Below are 21,805 nucleotides of genomic sequence, written 5' to 3'. Positions count from 1 at the left end.
ATTGAACATTTTGGTAATATAAGAAAAGTTGACTATCAACTTTACTTCATATCTCTTAGATACAAAAAATCTACAATCTACATAAAAACAAATATCTATGTATCTATAAATTTTAACATCTATATACAAAACAACAATCATATAATATATGAGATTTGTTGAGTGAATCTGAAAAAATATATATGATGATATCTATAGAGTATGTATTATTATGAAAGTTGATGTCCACAAACAAACATAAATTTATCCATTGAATCCCACAAACGAAAAAAATCCATAGATTTTACAAATGAATCCAACATATACACATTATAAAATCCCCCAAACAAAGAATCTGATGTCATAAATTTATCTAATGAATCCAACAATTCTATATCATGAATACAATGCTATATCATGAATTTACTAAATGAATCCATCATATATAGACATGGATTAAAGAAACAAACTTCATAAAATAGAAGTCGAGAGCCAACTTCCAATAATAACAGAAAAAACTTTGGAATATACGTGGGCACTGACAATATACTGTCTCCATAGATAGCATATTTTATCCTGTCCCCTTACGTCACAAACAATGAAGCTCAGATTCTCAAACATTACAATCTCTATATTGAATCCTATAGTGGGCATTGTTCTCACGTGCTCCCCTAGTTTGAATTTGTAGAGAATTGTTGTCTTTCCAGTTTACAAATCCCAGAAACATATTATAGTCTTACAAAACCATTCAACACCATAATCATGTAACATATAACATATGATTGAATTTCGCATATAATTTTGGCAGGGAGTTACATCTTCTCAATATTTCAATATTTCAATATGATCAACAAAACCGAGAACACAATGTAGGATTTGTATACAAATTTTCTGCAATTCCAAAACCTTCAATGAGAACAAACAAGACCATGAAAGAACAAGAAATGCAAATTAAATCCACAAATAAACAACTATTAAGCATTGAAACAACTAGCAGTTATCGATGGAATTGCGTAAGCTTTTTCCCTAGCTTTCCTAAGCTGATTCTTCATCATCATAGTATTCATCATCCTCTGCACTAGAATCCTGATATTGCATGTATTCAATCACCAAATCATTCATGTTTCTCTCTGCTTCAGTGAATTCCATCTCATCCATGCCTTCACCAGTCTACCAATGCAATAAGGCTTCCTCCTAAATATGGTAGTGAACTGCTCGCTCACTCTCCTGAACACCTCTTGAATGGATGTTGAGTTCCCAATGAATGTGGATGACATGGGCAGGCCTTTTGGTGGGATATCACATGCAATGGACTTCACATTATTGGGGATCCACTCCACAAAGTAGGAGGAATTCTTGTTTTGAACATTCATCATATGTTCATCCAGCTCTTTGGTGCTCATATTGCCTCTGAACATGGTGAATGCATTTAGGTACTTGTCATGATGTGGATCTGCAACATACATCATGTTCTTATAATCCCACATTTGTTGTGTTAGTTCTAGAGCGGTGTGGGCTATGTATTGTTGTGAACAACGTGTTGTCAGTGGGGAAATACCATCATAAAGAAGTGAAGATGGGGGAATGGGATCAAATTCACTACCACTTTCCTTAGATCTGAGTTAAGCTCACTAGGAAACCTTAGGTAGCAAGTGACTCCACTCATTTTTGCAGATATCAGATGATTCAAATCACTGAAGCTAGGAATTGTGAGCTTGAGATTCCTAAAGCAAATGTTGTAAAGGGGCTCATTGTCTAGTACCATACACTTGTCTGCATTCTCCACCAACTAATGCACAGAGAGCGTGGCACTGTAAGGCTCCACCATTGTGTCAAACACTTTTGTAGAAGGGAAAACAGAGAAGGTAAGCCTAATTCTATCAGGGTACTCCTCCCTAATCTTGGAGATCAAAAGGGTTCCCATCGCAGATCCAATACCTCCCCCCAAAGAATGACACACTTGAAACCTTTTGAGACTATCACAATTTTATGCCTCATTCCAGACGACATCCAACACAAAATCGATGAGCCTCGAACTGGAGAAAGACGAAGTTATTAGGCTTGAAGACCTGGCCATAAGGCCTGGTCTTCACGCTGTCCATGGTCCCAGGCTCAAGATCTATGAGCACAACATGGGGCACAAATCTAACACAACTCGCCTCATTGTAGTAAACATTAACCCTTTTGAGTTGTAGATCAGAAGTGCCGTGGTATCTCCTAGTGGGACTGATCTCTTGCTCATCACAAACAACTTCCCAAAACTTGGCACTGATCAGGTTGCCACATTGCTCGCCGTGAATGTACTGTAGGATCTCATGCATCTTTGCAATTTAAAACTTGCAATATGGAAAGACCAAACCCTAGAATAAAACTTGAACTAAAAAACAAAGGATTTGTAGAAAACCAACACAAAAAGAAGAGACAGAACAAGGAAATGGGAAATTACATCTACCAGCCAGAAAGCCAATCTAGAACTATGAGATGGGTTTGCTCTGGGTGAGGCTATAACTGCTATGTCCTAATATGTAGTATATAGTTGTCTCTGGTAAAATAGACATGAGAAACACATTGCCTCAATCCAGGGTTATATGTGTTTAAATGTTTTATGTTTTTAATATTTTTAAGTGTATTTTTCTATTGGTTTTTTAAAAATTTGAGTTAAAATTTACAAAGATTATTCGAATTATAAATAGAATTGGACATAAATGATAATTTCTTAAAAAAAAATAAAAAATATAAAAAATTTAGACTCTTCTTGCGTAAATATATCTAATATATAAAGTACAAGTTTTTCTATGTGTGCATTTTGTGTATAATGCATATTATTAGTTTAGCATGTCACATGGCTTTGGGAATGTTTAATATGTTTTTGTTTGAAGACATATACTATGTGGGTATATGTTTGCTTAAGGAAGGTTAATTGTATCTATTACAACAATCTAGTACCCTTATATAATGTAAATTCCTAAGCATTAAGGGGTTGTTTTGTGCACTTACGAAGGTTACCTATAGTAACCACAATAATTCTTACACACACTTCTACTTGAATATTGTCCAACTTGAGCGAGACATCTCTAATGATAATATTACTATAGTTGTCGAGTGGAGGCACGAGTTGAATTTTGAAGAGTGAGTCTTAACAAAATGTGTAGTAGTAGAATAATGGAATACTGAGTGGTATGGAAAGTGAAAGATGAAGAAAAATCACAAAAATAATGTCCACCAAATCTAGGGAAAATAGAGTCAAGGATATCAATCTAAAAAGGGTTGTTTGGTGAATAATTAAGGAGGAGAGGTTTGCAAATAACATGCCAAAATAAAAATTGATAATATCAAAAATAGTTATGGCAGTGAGTCTTGGAGAGTCCAATTAGTAATACTCTTGAACAAGTTGGAGGACATGTTGCCCTACAATGATATATTAATTACAATAAAAATTTCTTTGATAGTGAGAAATTATTATAGATAACATCGAGTTGGATTGACAATATGATAGGAAGGGTAGGTTTTGCACTCTCCCCGCCCTATTTCAAATCCCCAATGAGACTCTAGCCCATTGTGATAAAGTTGTAAGGGTAGATACCCCTCAAATAGAGGTGCACTCAAGTGTGCTTTGAGACACCTTAGCCCTTGCTAAGTCACAAGTTATTAGCATACATGGCTTCTGGGTTGTTGAATATACTCTAAGGTTTTAGTGCATCCAGTTGGTTTAATCTGAAGCGTAGCCTAGGTCATTATAATGAGTTACCAATTCCCATGGTTCAAAAAAATGAATTAATATATGAAAATATTAAAAAAAGAAAAGAAAATGAGAAGGACAACCCCCATACAATATTTCCATCCAAATGATAAATTCCCCATTATAAAGCCTTCACAGCGTATTCTTTGCAAGAGATTCCTACAACTATCCAAAAACATTAAATTCATGCAACAATTAAGCGTCTCATGTGATATAATGATACCTCCAATCTTATGTTAAGATTGACAAATTCAAATAAAATGTAGCCCAAGGGGAGACCTCCTTCATCCACAAATTCTCCACCATTATAATGGCAAGGGAGATCACCTTATAAAGTAAATCTCTTCTCTTATACAACAAAATGTTATATTTTAACTTACTCCATGACAAGTCAAACAAATATTATAGTGATGGAGTAATTAGATCCCTCCTAAATTTGTGGTGGACCACATGTGGAAACTAGCCCTTCCTAACAATTAGCTCCCATCCAAAAATAGTAGTAATATGCCCCAAATAATTCTCTTTAAGGGGATGCACCACCACAAATAGGCATCAAACCAAGTCAAATACATGTGTCCACATAGAATGCACCCTCTAAAACTATGCATGCATGCAACCACTCTGCATTTGTGAATTCCAAGGTAATCAACACCATAGATTATTTTATCAGGAAAATTGATAAACTTGTCACCTGATAGTGCTAAGGCATGCTAGAGGCAAGGGAAACATTCTAAGATGTGCCAGGTGCTAGGGTATGTCAATGCATGCTAGGGAGTGTTATAGAGTGCCACGAAAACACAAGGGAGCATTGGTTTAAAATGAATGGAAATGAATGAATAAGAGTGTGTGAAATGGAGTGTTAGTGAGTTTTAGGTGTGCTAAGGAGGGAGTAACAAGGTATGATAGGTAGTGCCAAAGAATTCTAGAGTGTCAAGGTGACATGCCAAGATGTGCCAAGTGCCAGGGTGTGCCAATGTGTTCCAGGGAGTGTTAGGGAGTGCCACAGAAACAATAGGGATAACTAGTTCAAAATTCATGGAAATGACCCAATAAGAGTGTGTGATAGAGAGTGTTGTCGAGTTCCAAGTGTGTTAAGGAGGGAGTGACAAAGTTATATGCTAGGCAGTTGCAAGGCACGCTAGAGTTCTAGGGCATGTCAAGGAGTGGTAGGGTGTGATAGGGAGTGCCAAATCATGCGAAGGAATGTAGGGGATGCTAACATGTACCACATAGTGCCAAGGGATTGTTAGATGTGCCAGTGATCTGAATAGAAAATGGCATCAACCCATGGTATTCATCCACCCATGTTATTCATCCACCCATGGAATTTACCCATGGTATTGTAAGTGACATCCACCCATGGTATTCATTCACCCATGGTATTGTGACAGCCACCCATGGTATTCATTCACCTATGGAATTGACCCGTGGTACTGTGACATCCGCCCATGGTATTCGTTCACCCATGGAATTGACCCGTGGTATTGTACTAAAAAAGACTATAAGTAACAAGTCACATTTTGTAAAAGGGAGATGGTCTGCCACAATGTAGCCTTTATAGTTATCTGTTTTAATAAAAAAATTATTTTTGTTTTTATTTACTGTGTCTTCTGTCATTTTCTTTCTAGCATTGCAATTCTTTAGATCTTGGGGGCCTCCCCCACAAGATCCATTTCAATCTTTTAGATCTTGGGGGTCCTCCCTCCAAGATCCGGAGTAGCCAGGTTTTATTGCATGCCAAGATGTAAACTATGTTTCTTATTTGTTTTATGGGCACAATTAGACGTGAGACTTGACTTGGTAAGTTGTTAAGTGGGATGAGTTAATATTGGACATGAGTATCCTAAGATGAGTTATTAGGTGAATAAGGCATAATGTTTTATTAAGTGTAACTTGGTCAAGTTGTTGTAGTTGAGGCAGGACTTGGTTGGGTTCCCAAGTCTAAAAAATATAAGTGTAGTCAGGAGGGCATGATAACTAAGGAGTGTTAGGCCATGCCAAGAATGAAAAGGCATACTAACACATGCCAAACAGTCTCAATGCATGCGAGGAGTTTTGGGGAGTGTCAGAGCATCACAAGGGAGAAGTAGGTCACAGTGCAAGGAAACGAACGAATAAGAGTGTCAGCGAATTCCAGGTGTTCCAAGGATGAAGTGTCTTAGGAGAATTTTAGGATAGGACTTGTAGGATGTAAGCCTACGATTACAATAAGGGAATTGAAAAATTAGTTTCAAAAAAAGGGAGAGTTTGGGCTAGGCACAACACTATTTTTTCAATGACTTGTTTGGGTTCCCAAGTCACAAAAAAAGTAAGGCTATCTATGAGGGCATAACAAGTAGGGAGTGCCAAGTTGTGCGGGGAATGCCAGGAAGTGATAACACATGCTAGATAGTTCCAAGGCATGTTATGCGTGACATGACATGCCAAGTGATAAGGCATGCCAATATGTGTTAGGTGTTAGGGTGTGGTGCCAACGCATGCTAGGTAGTGATAGGGAAACACAAGGAAGGACTAGTTTCAATTGCATGGAAATAAATGAATAAGAGTATGTGATAGGGAGTGTTAGTAGGTTCTAGCTGTGCTAAGGAGGTAGTGAAAATGTATGCTAGGAAGTGCCAAGGCATGATAGAGTGCTAGGAAATCATGCAAAGATGTGCCAAGTGCTAAGGTGTGTCAATGTGTGCCAATGAGTGTTAGGGAATGTTAGGGAAACACAAGGGATCACTAGTCGTAATGCATGGAAATGAATGCATAACAGTGTGTAACAGGGAGTGTTAGCGAGTTCCAAGTGTGTTAAGGAGGAATGACAAGACATGCTTGGAAGTGCTAAGGAATTCTAGAGTGCTAAGGTGGCATTGCTGGGATGGGGTCCCCTAGGTTCATTTTGGAGTTAATATAACCCAAGTTTTGGTACATTTTTGTAATGAATGTAAAGTCTCCGTGATTTGTGGATGTGTAGCGCATAGATGATTAGGAGTCAAAGGGGTTTAACCCCTTGTTTTATATAAATCATGAGTCGGTTTTGAGATCCATCTATGGTCCACGGACCATGGCATTGTATGAAAAAGGATATAATCGGTGTGTCTTAGAGAGTCTAAGGCAGAGATTGAATAGATTGATAAGGAATGGGTCAATAGAAAAGGATTGATAGCGAAGTGAAGTGGGTTAGATAGCAGAAGAAAGGCTTTGTAGCTGACTGCAGAGAGGTCGGGGTAGAGTCCACAGTTGAGTGCGCAGACCCATGTAGCTGAGTGCACAGGGTAGTTTTGAGTCTGCACTCTTGAATTGAAGATCAATAAAGACAGTTACTGAAGAATTATTCCATATATCTATTTTATCTCTGTTTCAGTTAAAGCTATAAGATATCTATGAATAATGTGTTTATGGAATATTGATAATATGTTGCATGATTATCTTGAATAAGGGTTAATGATGTATGAAAAACACGTTTATGTATTTTCGTGAGAACTCTGATGAATTCTTTGATGTTTACTAATAACTTAAGTAAATCTGCGTGAACCCTAGTTTAGGATTACTCATTGATGTGTGTCAATAGATAGAATGATTGTTAGAGGTCCGCAAAGATTGATCGTAGACATTCGCGAAGGTTTGAAGGTTGTTTAATAGGGTTGCAGTAACATTCCCTAAGAGTTTATCAATATGCACGAAGGTAGATCCGAGGCACTAAAAGACATCACACTAGTCTCTAGATGTATAAACTTGGTTCTACCATCCCCCCATACTGCTTCGAGTGAGATTGCAGTGTATGCAACACGGGTTGTTGCCTAAAGGGCCAATAGTGTAGGTATTTGTTGGTTGGCGCAACTAACTCTGAACTTGGGTGAGGACCCCTTAAGCCAACAAATGGTTCCATTACTGAAATTGGGATCTACTTGAAAGAGGTGTGATGTTGCATAATTGGAATCTGACAAAGAAAGAAATTGAAAAGTGGTTGGATTGGAAAATTCAGGGTTCGCAGTGCAAGAAAACATGAATCCGTGTCTGTCAAGGGATGAGTGGTTGAATAGATATATGTATAAAAATATACATGAGACCTTCTTTTGCGCAGGTTGTTGATCATTGTATCGATTAGATTCTAGGAGGATTTGTTACAGAATTTGCAGTTGATACCTCAATCAACTATAGCAAAGGAGAGTGACGATTTTTCAAAGGACTGCGAGGTAAGTATTTAATATCATTGAATACTTGGATTAAGCTATTGTTATGTGAAAAACAGGTTATGCAATTTCCTTGATGTTCGGAGCTATGCGAAGCGGAGGACTCTTTATAAGTCGAGAGAGATCAGGTCCAGAATATAGTCCGTTAATCGGACCTCCTTGAAGTGACGATGAAGGAGTGGTATAGACCTCACCACGAAGTGTTGTAAAGCTGATAACGTAGGGTTTGGTGTCTAAAGTGCAAGAGCCAGGGGCACGATAAAGAGCATTGTCCTGTGTACTCAAATTATATTATAGAGGGGGACTAATTCCCTTGAAGCTAGAAGCTCCAGCAGGGCCGAGCGAGGGGGTTGTGCTATGGTGCGCTATTTTCAAAGTTATTAGAAAACATGAGATGGATAATTATCATTTACTTCAAAAGTTTTTCTAGACACCCTAGCAGTTGTTCTGTGAGTTCTTTAAATTGGTGGGCAACAACGAGTGCCACTATCATAGCTATGAGATGATGATGGAAATAACACCTACATACTAAAAGCAAGAAAAAACTTGGCCTCTAGATTAGGGCACCGGAGGAGCATGCAGAGGTTATCAAGGTCGAGGACACTTGCCAAGGGGGAAGAGGACCTGGTAGAGGTCGCAGTCAGATTATCTGCTACAACTGTGGAAAGCCAGGGCATTACACGCGAGAGTTCCAAAATCAGAGACGCCTGTCATGTCAATATTGCGCTCAGTTTGACCATACAATAGAAGAATGCCTAGTGCTGATAGCTAAAATGCAAGAGAAGAAATCGCAGCCGCCGCAGCCTATGCAGAACTTGCAAATGATGAGAGTTGAGCCCTGCGAGGAGGGTCAAAGTGTGAATATAGTGCTAAGGAGAGGAATAACGACTAGCGAGGATAAAGGTAAACATATTGAAGAGGATGGATGGGTCCGCAAGGCTCCAGAGAAGGAAGTTGTAGTTGATATAAATCACGCTAAGGAAACATTTATGGAGGCCAAGAAAACCTTCACTGTGGCGTCCACCTCAAGAAACCAGGACAAGGTGCACGAAACCACCGTGTCTTTAGAGGTTGATCCATCTTGTTACAAGTCTATTTGGGCACATCACTCTCGATGATCAAATTAGTACTATTAGGGCTCATCAAACCCTAATTCAGTTGCTACATTCCCTAGACAAGTCATCACATTGAATGCTTCCATCCATGAAAGTTTCCTAGCTTGAAACCCTGATGAAATTCCTCCTTGGGACACCAATGCAGCCTTTGTAAGGGGTAACTGTGTTGCAGAGCAGGTAGGCCCACACACGCCTGCACTGTAGTGCACTTAGGCCCACTTACACCTGCGCTGGGCGAGAATGACTGAAATTTGCATAGGGTTCTAGGAATATTCCTTGATTCTAGAGCATTCTAGAGGGATCCCAGCTCTTATCCCATCCTATAAGCTCGACTTTCAATAGGCTATGAATCAATTAACCCTCTAACCTCTCATCCATTGCTCCATGGAAACTAACTCCAATTATGGAAAACCATCCAATGCCCAATTTATGACAAAACCATTTGTATTTCCCTATAAATTCACCACTCATCTTAGTGATCAAGGGAGATATAATTTGAAGATTATAGAGAAATATTGTTGGGTTGAGACTTGAAATCATTGTCAAGTAATGTTATGCTATTGGATTAATGTGTTATTGGTGTGATGATGGTTTGGAACTAAGCTGGATGAGTGAGACGGGATCAATCCACTTTGGGTGTAACTCCTCCTTATATCAATAAATAAAGTTGTTTGCTCCTTTTCCCATACTCTTGTCTATATCTATGATGATTGTATGTTCAAATGTTGTTGATTCCATTTGTTTATAGTAGATAGATCATATACTTTCATTATTGTTGTCTTTTGTTTACGTTGACAGATACCGATTGAGTGAATTCAGTTTGGGCGTGAGCGACAAGAGAAATTCAAAGGAGATCAAAGGAAGCGAAGGATCACAAGTAGGTTCCTTGATCTCATCTATCTATCGTAGGGAAAGATTAAACATATTTACTTCTGTTGTTCTAAGTGAAACTACCCATTTAGGGAAGATGTACTTATTTGTAGCTATAAATTCTGTATAAAAAATTGGCGACCATACTAGGGAACAACCATCATTCCTGGTAGTTTACCCTCATCATATTACAACCTGGTAAACTTTACTTGACTTCATTGATCTCTTTTCAGTCATTTTGAAGTGTTTTTAGTAAAAAAGGTGTGCTTGAATGTCTCCTGATTGGGCTCTCTGGCACCAGCACAGTGTTGGTCTTGACATAGTGTGATATAGAGCAGCCTTAGCTTAGAGACAATGCACTGGAGTGCACTGTCTCCCGCTCAAGGCTGTGCTGATCCCTCTCAAGCTAAGAAACTCATCTTTTGCTTGATTTTTTCCAAATTTTCTTTTGTTGTTTTTTGCTGAAAGATCAAAGTTTTCTATGGTTCTGAAATCAATTTGAATTTCCTCTCCTAGCTCTACTTTGACCTTGATTTTCTAGTGTTTCTTAAGGGATTTCTTTGTCATTATCAATTCATTTTCAAAGTTATCTTACATCGATTAGTCTTTTCTGAAAAAGAAGTGTCGTAAAGTCTTCATTTCTTTGAGAAAGAAATTGTCGTAAAGTCTTCGTTTCTTGTGAAAAGCACTTGTTGATCATTTGTGCATTTAGTTTCATTATGTTCATCTAAACATTAAAGAAATGAAAAGAAAAACATGCATTATGCATTTTGAAGTTTGTGTGTGCTAATAGGAATGGTATATGGAAAGTTGCTTTAGATGTGCTTTAGGCTCTTTGTTTAAAGATTCTGATTGCTCTATCCCTTTTAGTTATGGTTTTCATTGTTCAAATCAAATGAAAAAGAATGTTTCTCATCTTAGTTGCATTCTAGGAGTTTCAGGAACTTCACGTGGTGAGCCTGAAAGGCAAACTTTTAAACAAGATCAACTAAAAGTTATGTCAATTAACCTAATAGAGCATTGTAACTTAACGAATAACATTTAGAGGTCTAGGCTAGAGACGTGTTCTGGCATCATTAAACATAGCAGTTGTCACTAATTGTCTGTGATACATTTCAAGTGTGATACATCATTCCACATACGTAAGTATATCATAGCTCGTCCACATACCTTCGGGTATATAGGATGGTGTTATAGTACGAAAAGTATAAAGGAATGCACTCACTATGCGGTTTCGCATTAGACAACGCTAACACAGATTGGGCCTCCACATACTTTCAGGTATATTTGGGAGGACTACATTAGGTCGCTATCCATCCATAGGTAACCGAGTCAGCCGCCTTGTACACTGTGATACACAAAACACAACATTCGGGGAGATTTCCTACACGTATGTTAAGTCCTTGGTTTACTGAGGTAGTATATTGTAGTTCATGGTTGCTTGGTAATCCTTTTTCCTAGATTACCCTATTTTTATTTATTTCTTTTTGTAATAAAATCAATCAACAATCATGGAGGAAAATCAACCTTTACCTCATTGTTCATGTAGGAAAGCGAGTAAACCGCCTTTACCGCCTGAAGCTACACCTAGTAGACAAAAGTTGTCTCATTTAATTGAGTCTAGTACATCACAAACCTCTACTTATTCATCTGATTTACCAGAGTCACCTATATAGGTATGTACCATGATTCTAGTTACTCCTACTTTTAATGGTTTATCTGCTATTGATGTGGAACCTTTACAATTACCTGAGGACACTAAAAGTGAACTTAGTGAAATGGTAATTGAAGTTGTCCAACAAGAATTTGATCCTCAACCCAAAGTTATTCAACAAAAAATTACTTCTGAACCTAAATCTGTTCAACCAGAATTTAATCCTTAACCTATCACAGTTCAACCAGAGGTTGTTCAAGAAGTTTATCCTAAACCCGTTTTTCTTTTACCAGAACACTTGGATCTCGAAGTTGAACAATCATAAATTGTTCCCGTACTAAAATATGATCGACCAGTTTATCCTCGGACATCTGTAACTATTGAGACTTCTCCTTTACTGCAGAGTCAAACACCAGAAATTTATTACGGACCCGACAGTGAAATCCTTCCACCTGATCTGATTGCAATTGAAGAGGAATCTGAAGAATAAACTTCACCCATAACTCCAACTCGTTTTGGACCAGGGATTTATCTTTATCCTACTTATCCTCAGTTAACTGCTCCTTTTGATCCTGTTTACTTTCAAACTCCCATAGACTCATTAGGAAATTTATTGGGTCATTTGACTATGGCTGAACCAACATCCCAAATTGTATCATCTGTTACAGTTGCGGCAGAATCTACTATCACTACTTCTTCGATGTTTACCACAGCACCTGAGCCACATCTGTATGGTGGTCCATCCATCCCATGAGGTTACCAATCATTATCTAGAACTCACTCCGGTGTTGCTTCTAGTCCATGTTCTTAACCCATGTCATCCATCAGAATTTTACCTGGTTCTTCACTTACAGATACTGAACAATTTGATCCATCAAGTCAATATCAATCTGGTCCATCTGGTTACCATCCAATGTATCCAATTTACATTGGATTACCTCCATATGGAGAACAATATTCCCAATCTTCTTATGCTCCATTTTCTGGGGGGCCATCATATGGTAGTATATTGTCATCTTTAGGTCCAACTTATTATGGAATGATTGCTTGTTAATGGCATCCAATAATGCTCATTCAACCAATGCAACCTGTTTCAACCATACCTACTATGTCTATTGTTACGACTTTACCATAGGTGCAAAATCAGTTGATTGAATCTCAACGTTTGCAAGTTGGTCCTTCAACCTCTTACCCTCAAGTTTTAGGTCTATAGACTCAGTCTTCTCAGGCCATTTTACAACCACCATTTTCATCTGGAATCCAACAACCTCAGGCCAGTGTACCATTAACTGGAATGACTCAAGCTTATACTACTCTAATTTATTCACAACCTGGTCAAACTTACATTGGTGGGAAACAATCGTTACATCAACAACCATGGCAGCCACAATATCAACAAAAGCAATTTCTATAGTACCAACCTTATCCTAGACTTGGTCAACAAGCCTATGATGAGTTTGGTCAACATAAATCTTACCCAGGTCCTAGTCAACAAGCCTATGCTAGGTTTGGACAACAACAAATTTATCCCGGTGCCCAACAACCACCTTATACTGAATATTCTCAACAAAACTACCCCTATCAAGGTTACCAACAGCAGATTCCTTATGCTAGTATGCAAAGGCCTACTTCCCAAGAAATTCCATCTTACCCTACTTACGCTCAACCCAACCTAAACCCACAATTACATTTTGTCGCAACACTTGAACTACCAGATTTAAATCGGCTTACTAATGATCCCATTATTTATGCACCTTGGTGGCTGGTGATTCCACACAAATTGCCTTCTAATATTCCTAAGTTAAATGGAAACCCTAGAGAAGATCCATCCAATCATGTTATGACTTTTCATTTATGGTGTTCATCCAACTCCCAAAATGATGATTTAGTAATACTACGTCTTTTCCAGCAAACGCTTATTGGTCTAGCTGCAAAATGGTACATTGAATTACCACGAGCTTCATTTGACAACTTCACATCCTTAGCCACTACAGTTTTAACCCACCTCCAATTAACCATGAGATATGAAACTAGAACGGAACTGTTGACCAACTTTAAACAAACCACTGCTACTCACATTTCTGAACATATTCATGAGTGGCGTCGTCGTCGTCGAATGGTCAAAATTTTTGTTCTTACTCAGCTTTTAGCTGAGTGATTTATTAAATCCTTGTTTCCATCTGTCACCGAGGATGTGGCTAAACGATGAGCTATTACCTAAGAGCAAGTAATTTCTCATGCCCAATACTTAGACTTGATTTACACCCAGTTTGGCATGCTCTATGATAAGATTCCAAATGCATCCAGACCAGCTTTTACTATTCCACCACCTCCATCTAGTAAGGACTCTCATGTTGGTGATAGTGTGACTGGTTCTTCAAGCACACAAATAGGAAGTAGACCATCTATTCAAACACTTGTTATTTCAAATCAAACTTCTAATGCACCTGATAATACACTTTCTTCCGAAATAAATGTCATGTCATCTAACAAAGGTAAAAATGAGAGGTAACCTGGAAGCAAGAAAACGGGAAAACCAAAAAGAAACAAAATTCTCCCCCTCAAGAGAAATCATCTGATTCCTCTTCTCTGGCTAGGAAACCTCATTACCCATGTTTAATTTGTAAGGATGAGAACTTTACGCTAGATTTTCCTCACTGCTCTGAAGTCTCGAAACTTCCTAAGACTTTTAGTACATCCACCATGTTGACAGACCCTTTTCCAAACCCAGAGACTCATTTGGTTGCTAGAGATCATGCTTTCACTTCACAAGTGCTTATGCTAACTACCACTAAGCCAAAGGCTAATGTTTTTGTGAATACACAAAGTAAATATTACGACAATGCACTGTTGGCATCGAATAACCAAGCTATAGATTAACCAAATACTTCGACTTCGACTTTGTATGACTCCATTCCACCACCCATTGCACTAGAGTTAACAATAAAACCACCTAAGGGAGTTGTTCATAAATCTACATTCAACCCTCGAACTCGAGCAGCGCAAAATTATAACATAGTAGAAGATTTGGCTCAGTCACCTTCTGCTATGTCGATGCTTGAGTTGTTTCAAAATTATCCCTCCCAAAAGTAGGCTTTATTGTCAGCAATTGGTGGAATTGATCCAATGGATTCCAATCTTGTGGTTTTTAACCATGCAGGATATACGCCATAGTTACCATCACAATTAGCATTCTTTATCCAAGTAAATGCTTTAAATAAACTCATTCACTAAACCATTGTTGATGAAGGTGCATCTACTTGTATCATGTCAATGAATTTCTAGAAAACACTTGGATCACCGCCTTTGTCACGATCACCTACGACGTTAAAAGGTTTTGACGGTCACACTTATACACCTTGTGGAATTTTAAGTAACCTGCATATTGAGCTAGGGGGGAAAACTGTAACTATTGAACTTGAGGTCATTGACGGACCCCTTGACTACAATATTTTACTAGGAAGACCATGGGTTTATGCTATGGCTACTGTGGTTTCGACATACTTTCATATGATCGCTTTCCCTCACAAAGGCGGAATCACAGTAATTGATCAACTCGCCTTCTTCACCTTTAGTTCACAGGAAACTGGAAGCGTTCCATTAGTTCATAGACCCCAGCTATCTCTTCAGAACATTGTAGTAGGTCTCTTCAAAGATTCTTCCCTAATGGGCACCTTTTCACTACCGTCGCCATCACAAATGCGGAAGTTGCAAAAGTTGAGACTTGTAACATGATATCTTCCACTTCATCTGACTTGTGGAAGATTGCCAATAATTCTGAAGTTGATACGCGCAATGAAACCATGCCGCTAAGCCCAATTGAGCTTGCATAGCATTCAATATTTTCATCTTGTGTGGCAAATCCAAATCCATCTTCATCGATTGTATGGGTTTATCTTTCATTAGAATATGGTACTTCCTCTGATCCTTTTTCATGTAAATTTCCTACTGATGAAGGAATCATCCAATCAATGATGATAGAGGAAGAACCATGGGAAGATTATCATCATCGATCCCATCTTCTACATCACATAGAAGATATTCCAAATGAACTAAATCACCCTTCAATTATTGATTTCCTTTCGAATTCTGTATTTATAGACAGAGTCGATTCCAAACAAAACTTATCAAATATCGAAGAAATCATTTCTATCAATATTTCGACCAAACCTACAATTGTAGAAAACATTCATGTTGACAAATCTTGTTCTCCATCAGAACTTGAAACTTACCATGCTATTTTCGTGAATTCCATGATATATTTTCTTGGTCATATGAGTAAATGCTAGGTATTGATTCTAGTATAGTTGAACACAAGGTTAAAATGTATCTTGATGTCAAGCTGGTACAACAGCGCCTCCATCCTGTTCATTTGAAGAAAGCTACTGCCATAAAAGAAAAAGTTGAAAAACTTTTGCATGCTAGTTTTATATACCCTGTTCCTCTTACCAATTGGGTTTCCAATATTGTTCCTGTCATGAAGAAACAAGGGACAATACGAGTGTGTGTTAATTATAAGGATGTTAATCATGCTTGTCCAAAAGACAACTATCCCACACCCTTTATTGACCAGATAACTGATGAATGTATCAGATGTGAAATATTTTCATTTGTGGATGGATATTCTGGCTATAATATCAATATCCGCCCAGAGGACCAATCTAAAACTTCATTTATATGTCCCTAGGGCACATTCGCATATAGGAAACTCCCTTTTGGTTTGAAGAACACTAGGGAAACTTTTCAGAGGGCAATGAATTATGCCTTCCATGACATCAAATACATTGTTCAACCCTATCTAGACTTCTTACCTGCTCATTCATGGAAATGGGTTGATCACCCGCAACGTTTGAGAGCCATATTTTTACGGTGTCAACACTACAAAATTCGACTCAATCCACATAAATGTGTGTTTTGTGTTGGTTCTAGTCATTTTCTTGGTTTCATAGTGTCTAAAGAAGGAATTCAACTTGACCCCTTAAATGTTAAGGTAATTCTTGATCTGCCTCCACCTTCCAATTCACTTCAGTTACAAAGACTCCAATGGAAGGCTAAATTTCTAAGGAGATTCATTCCCAACTATGTTGAAATTGCTAAAGGATTTACTCGTCTTTTGAAAAAGGGAATTCCCTTCCATTAGGACCAGGTTGTGCAAGCTTCCTTTGATGATCTCAAAGTTAACCTGATCAGAGCGTCATTAATGTATTCCCCTAATTATCAAAACAACTAATTCTTGTATCTTGTCACTGCAAATACAACCATTGCTATGGTTTTAGTCCAAGAAGAAGATGGGATTGAATATCCAATATATTATTTGAGTTGTAATCTCAATGATACAGAAGTTAAGTATTCTTATGTTCAGAAGTTATCTTTGGCTACCGTTCAAGTTGTACAGATATTTCACCATTACATCCTGCTCTGAAAGACCACTGTCATTTCGAATTGCAACCCTATGACATACATCTTGTTACGTCAATTGTTGGGGGGAAATATTCAAAATGGATCGTCATTTTGTAGGAATTTGATTTGGAATTCATCAAATCCAAGTCAAAGAAATCTCTAGTTTTTACCGAGCTTCTTTGCGACTTTCCCTCTACTGCCATCGACTCAACAACGGAACCATCAATTCTAGATGAGCCTTTGTTTCTAATCTCGTCGTCTGTCCCTTGATATGGAGATATACTGATCTATCTCCAAACCCAAACTTTCCAGACCGATACCTCTCACTCACAACAATTATGTATTTGATATGAAGCCAAATATTATCTGATCATTGGCGACACCCTTTACCGTCGCGGTATCGATACGATTTTACGGAGATCCTCACACATGAGGAAGCCGAAAAAGTTTTAAATGATTGTCATTTTGGTGCTTGTGGTGGACATTTATTTGGTTAGGCTGCCACACATAAGATTCTTTGTGCTAGTTACTTCTGGCCTACCATATTTAACGATTTCATTACTGCTGTCATAATTTGTCATGCATGCCAAAATTTTTACCCTAAAGCTTGATTACCACCTCCACCACTGCATCTTGTCATCGCTATTGGACCATTTGCAAAATGGGGCATTGAATTCATGACACTAACCCTCACCCGGCCGGGGGTCATCGGTATATTATTGTCGCCGTTCACTATTTTACAAAATGGGCCAAGGCGATGCCTACATTAAACAATAGCGGTGAGACAACTGCATGTTTTTTCTTCAAACATGTGGTTGCACAGTTCGGTGTACCACATGCTATAGTTACATGTCGTGGTTCACATTTTCGCAATCACATTATGACTGCATTAACTACCAAGTTAGGACTTTCACATGCTAGTTCTACTGCTTATTATCCACAGGCTAATGGACAAGTTGAAGCCATCAATAAAGTCCTTAATCAAATGCTTCAACGAATGATAGGAGTTCACAAATGAAACTAGCATTTGATCTTGTACTTAGCCTTGTGGTCTTACTGAACCTTGGTAAGAAACAGATCTGGATTCACACCCTTCCAATTGGTGTATGGTCTTGAGGAAATCTTGTCGATACAATGTGAAATTTCATCATTAAAACTCACAAACTCGCAATTGACTATTACCTCAAACTTCTAATGAGGAAGCATGTTTCTTAGAACTCATCCATCTAGATGAAACCTATCGTGAAGCCACATTGGCCAACGAAGCACATAAGAAATCAATTAAGGCACAATATGATGGCAATTTCAAGCCTTGCATATTCTCAAAAGGAGACTTGGTCTTGCTTTATGATCAGGAAGCTGATAAATTAGGAGTAGGATAATTTGAACCACTATGGATGGGCCCCAACATTGTCACATGTGTTTTGGCAAAAGGTCCTTATGAGTTAGTTGATTATGATGGAATTCCATTGTCGTTGCCCTTAAACGGGTTGTATCTTAAATGTTACTATGCTTGATTGTGCATAGTAAAAACACTGTATATATGCTTTGATTGCGTGAGTGAGTCACAGTGTGACTTTTAGAGTTTTTATGTGGTTAGTAATCTGCTTTGAATTTGCTACAAATGTTGGAATCTTTGGAACCATTTGCTGGTTATGCCGATGGTGCTAGTCGTAGTATGCAGAACCTATCTTCTACATCATGGGCCATATTTGCTCCAAGTGGCGAGTTAGTGAGTTTTCAAGGCATTTATATCAGTTGATCTACGAAAAATATCGCTGAGTAAAGTGCGTTGATTGAACTCCTCTCTGATTCCATTCCACTTGGAATTCGTCGAATCATCATTAGGCTAGACTCACAACTTGTCGTACTACAACTTATGAATGTCTATACCATCCGAAATCCAATTATTGATCATATGTTCCTTAGAGTTCATCTCTTGGAAAGACATTCTGAAAATCCATCCCTGCATATGGATGCTCTTGGATGACAATATTGTGTCGATGAAGCCAACTAAAGAATGTAGTAGGAAATGAGATTGATGACTAACTAGCATGTCTAGCCATCAACTCAACCCATATTTGCATCCGTGGATCTCTAGGACTAGTTAAACTCAATGACACATGCTGAGGTTGCATCAATGGAATTCTCTCCAAAGTAAAAGCAATCAAGATCGAACCATAGCCAAAAAATTTCATCTTACCGCTCTTTACTTTGGTTAGCTGCTCTTTCATCAAAGAGAGTACTTCCTCACACCAATTGAATATAGTTGGCTCAAGACACTCAAGCGCATACTGCATGTATGATCTATTCGCCAAATGAAGTGTTGCACTACCTGCCAACTTTGCGATAGTAAAGAGGATTGTTCGCAAGGGAAAATCACGAACATCCCTAATGTTTATCTTCCCATATTTGCTAGGCTGTGTACTTGGCAAACATAATTGTCAAATGCAGTCCCTCACTGATTCACCCCCATGGGCAGAACTTGAAAGAGAAATGGGGGCACCACATCTCAATAATCCTGTAAGAAAGTAAATATTTTCGATCAGTATAGGTAGTGCTTTGTCCCCTATGTGAAAATCCTATTCCGCTAGATCCCATGAATGAACCAAGAACTTCAATAGTTCTAAATTTTGCCTCATCCCAGACAACCTGAAATATTTGAGTAACCCACAATCTTCGAGGGCCTCAATAGTACCAGGATCATTTAGGGCAACCATATCCTGTTCTTCATGTCCTCTTTCACGCCAAGTGATAGCCATTCTAATCTGATCAAAGTCTGAAATCACACCATAGGCTTAGCTAGGATTCATTTCATGCCAAAAATTGAAGAGATTTTGGGTAAAAATGAAGAAACAAATTTCTAAATTGCACCCAGCGCACCCCTGGTCTTGAGACAATGTGATGCATAGCAGTTCCCCTTCTGCTTGACTGCACTGCGGTGCATTTTTTCAATGTACAAGGGCGTGTTGATCCCAGGGCTAGGTATATTTTCCCTAGGAACCCCAAAACCCTAAAACATTTGCCTAGAATTGAAAAATAATGACCTTAAATGAAAGAAAGAGGTAGATCTCCTACCTGGACCTAACAGCATGAAGAATGATCCATAGAGTCTCTCGCAATCAGCTGCTGAAGTTCGAGGTAAAAACCTGGTTCAAGGCACAAAAACTTAATGGTAAATATCAAATGGTAAAAATGACTTTGTAAATTCTTGTTTTATGGTTATTTCATGTTCATTAAATGAATGAACTATACTTTTTACCTATTTTTACCAATGAAATAGGTATGTTTAATCCATTTGGTGGTTCTTTGTGTAGGTTTACAGCTGACATAGTAAATTTGACATGCATGATCACAAATTGTACTTTTGACCACAGAGCATAATTTTCTCTTTTTCGAGATCTGTTAAACATTGAAAAAGGAACCCCACTAGAGTCCACTTTAAGCTCTTTTCAGACTCGGGAAATATGAAAATATTTCTAAGCACTTGTCCTTTTCAGCTCGTAAACGGATTGGAAACAACATGTACTCGGTATAAGTTTAACCCTTTTCCGAACTGAGATAGATTGCTTACAAAAAAGGAATACGTTGATCGAACATGGTCAATAGGTTCTCTCTTGTATTATTTTTACGCTTTTTTGAACTTGAGAGACAAATTTACAAAAAAGAACTTGTGGATTTTTATTTTTGTCCCTCTTCAAACTCTCTAAACATTAAAGGACCGAGTTCTCATTGTCGTTAAACTCGTTAAAACATCAAATAGCAACAAACTTGTCCATCATGACAAGACCGAGTTTCACCTTTGCTAGACTCGTTAAAACATCACATAGTGATCGATTCACTCAAAGGGTGGAATTATACAACAACCATATGTTATCCTCCTCAAGCATGTTAAAAAATAAAGAGGTACTGGTCAGCAATGACTAGGGAAAATGGGAAAAGGGGTAAATCACTTTATGATAGAAAGTCGCTCTTAAACATGACACTTTCACTTCATCTCTGTGACTATTTGGGTTGGGTTATCTGCTTGATGGTTATCATAACTATTGTCTATCACACCATCCATCAGTTTGGTTTTGGGTCAATGCTGGCAATTCATTCAGTGTTGCCGACATGTTCAAGAGAAGTCACTCAGTAAACTTCATCCTTTGCAATACTCATAAACCTTCATTTTCATGACCGCCATTCTCAAACATTGTGTCGTCAGCCTCATTCTGTCTTCAAAATCATTACACTCGTTTTGTGTCATTGATGGGGGATACATCAAGGCCCTCCTGCGATGGGTCGCTTATTATCAACATCAACACATTATCCAGGAAGTTGACTTAGAAACACCCTTCCAGTATCTCGAGGCTTTCATACATCAATGGAAAGTTTTTTGCTTCCGGCGATAGGTTGACATCACAGGCCTTTGACCAAAATACTTTTTATGGTGTTTGACATCAAGACATCTATTCACACCATACAGAATGCACTGTAGTACCTTGAGAATCATTATCATTATCGGTGATTTCTCTCGTGTCTGTTAACGACTTACATCATTGGTTGGTAATCAGATGGTGTTTTCCCATGTTCGACTTCAGATCACATATTCACATGGTTAGACTCATACTTGAGCAAATGATTGGATGAGATAGAAGACCTCGGATCTAGTTTCATCCATCCGGGCTATGATTTCAGGAGAGTACTAAATCATCTATAGGATGGATTGACACAGATGGTTATCCTATCATGGGTCTATATCTATAGACAACTATCTGATTCATGTGCATGTAATGAAAAGTTTATATGTTGAGCATGGGTATGCCTTCCCTCAGCAATTCATGAAAAAATAAAAAATATCATGATATTATGTATTGTCATTGATGTA

General features: G+C 38.1%; 1 pseudogene; it reads right to left on the bottom strand.

The window, feature by feature from the left end:
• Positions 1–1,014: 1,014 nt before the first annotated feature.
• Positions 1,015–21,805, bottom strand: part of LOC149266400 (tubulin beta-5 chain-like) — an 82,340-nt pseudogene continuing 61,549 nt past the window's right edge.

Source organism: Pinus tabuliformis, chromosome 6, assembly GCF_031772625.1.
Source record: "Pinus tabuliformis cultivar Carrire ecotype Pingquan chromosome 6, CPIR1, whole genome shotgun sequence".
NCBI classification, from domain to species: Eukaryota; Viridiplantae; Streptophyta; class Pinopsida; order Pinales; family Pinaceae; genus Pinus; species Pinus tabuliformis.
Note: the sequence above shows the minus strand (reverse complement) of the source record. Positions and strands in the feature narration are given on the sequence as shown.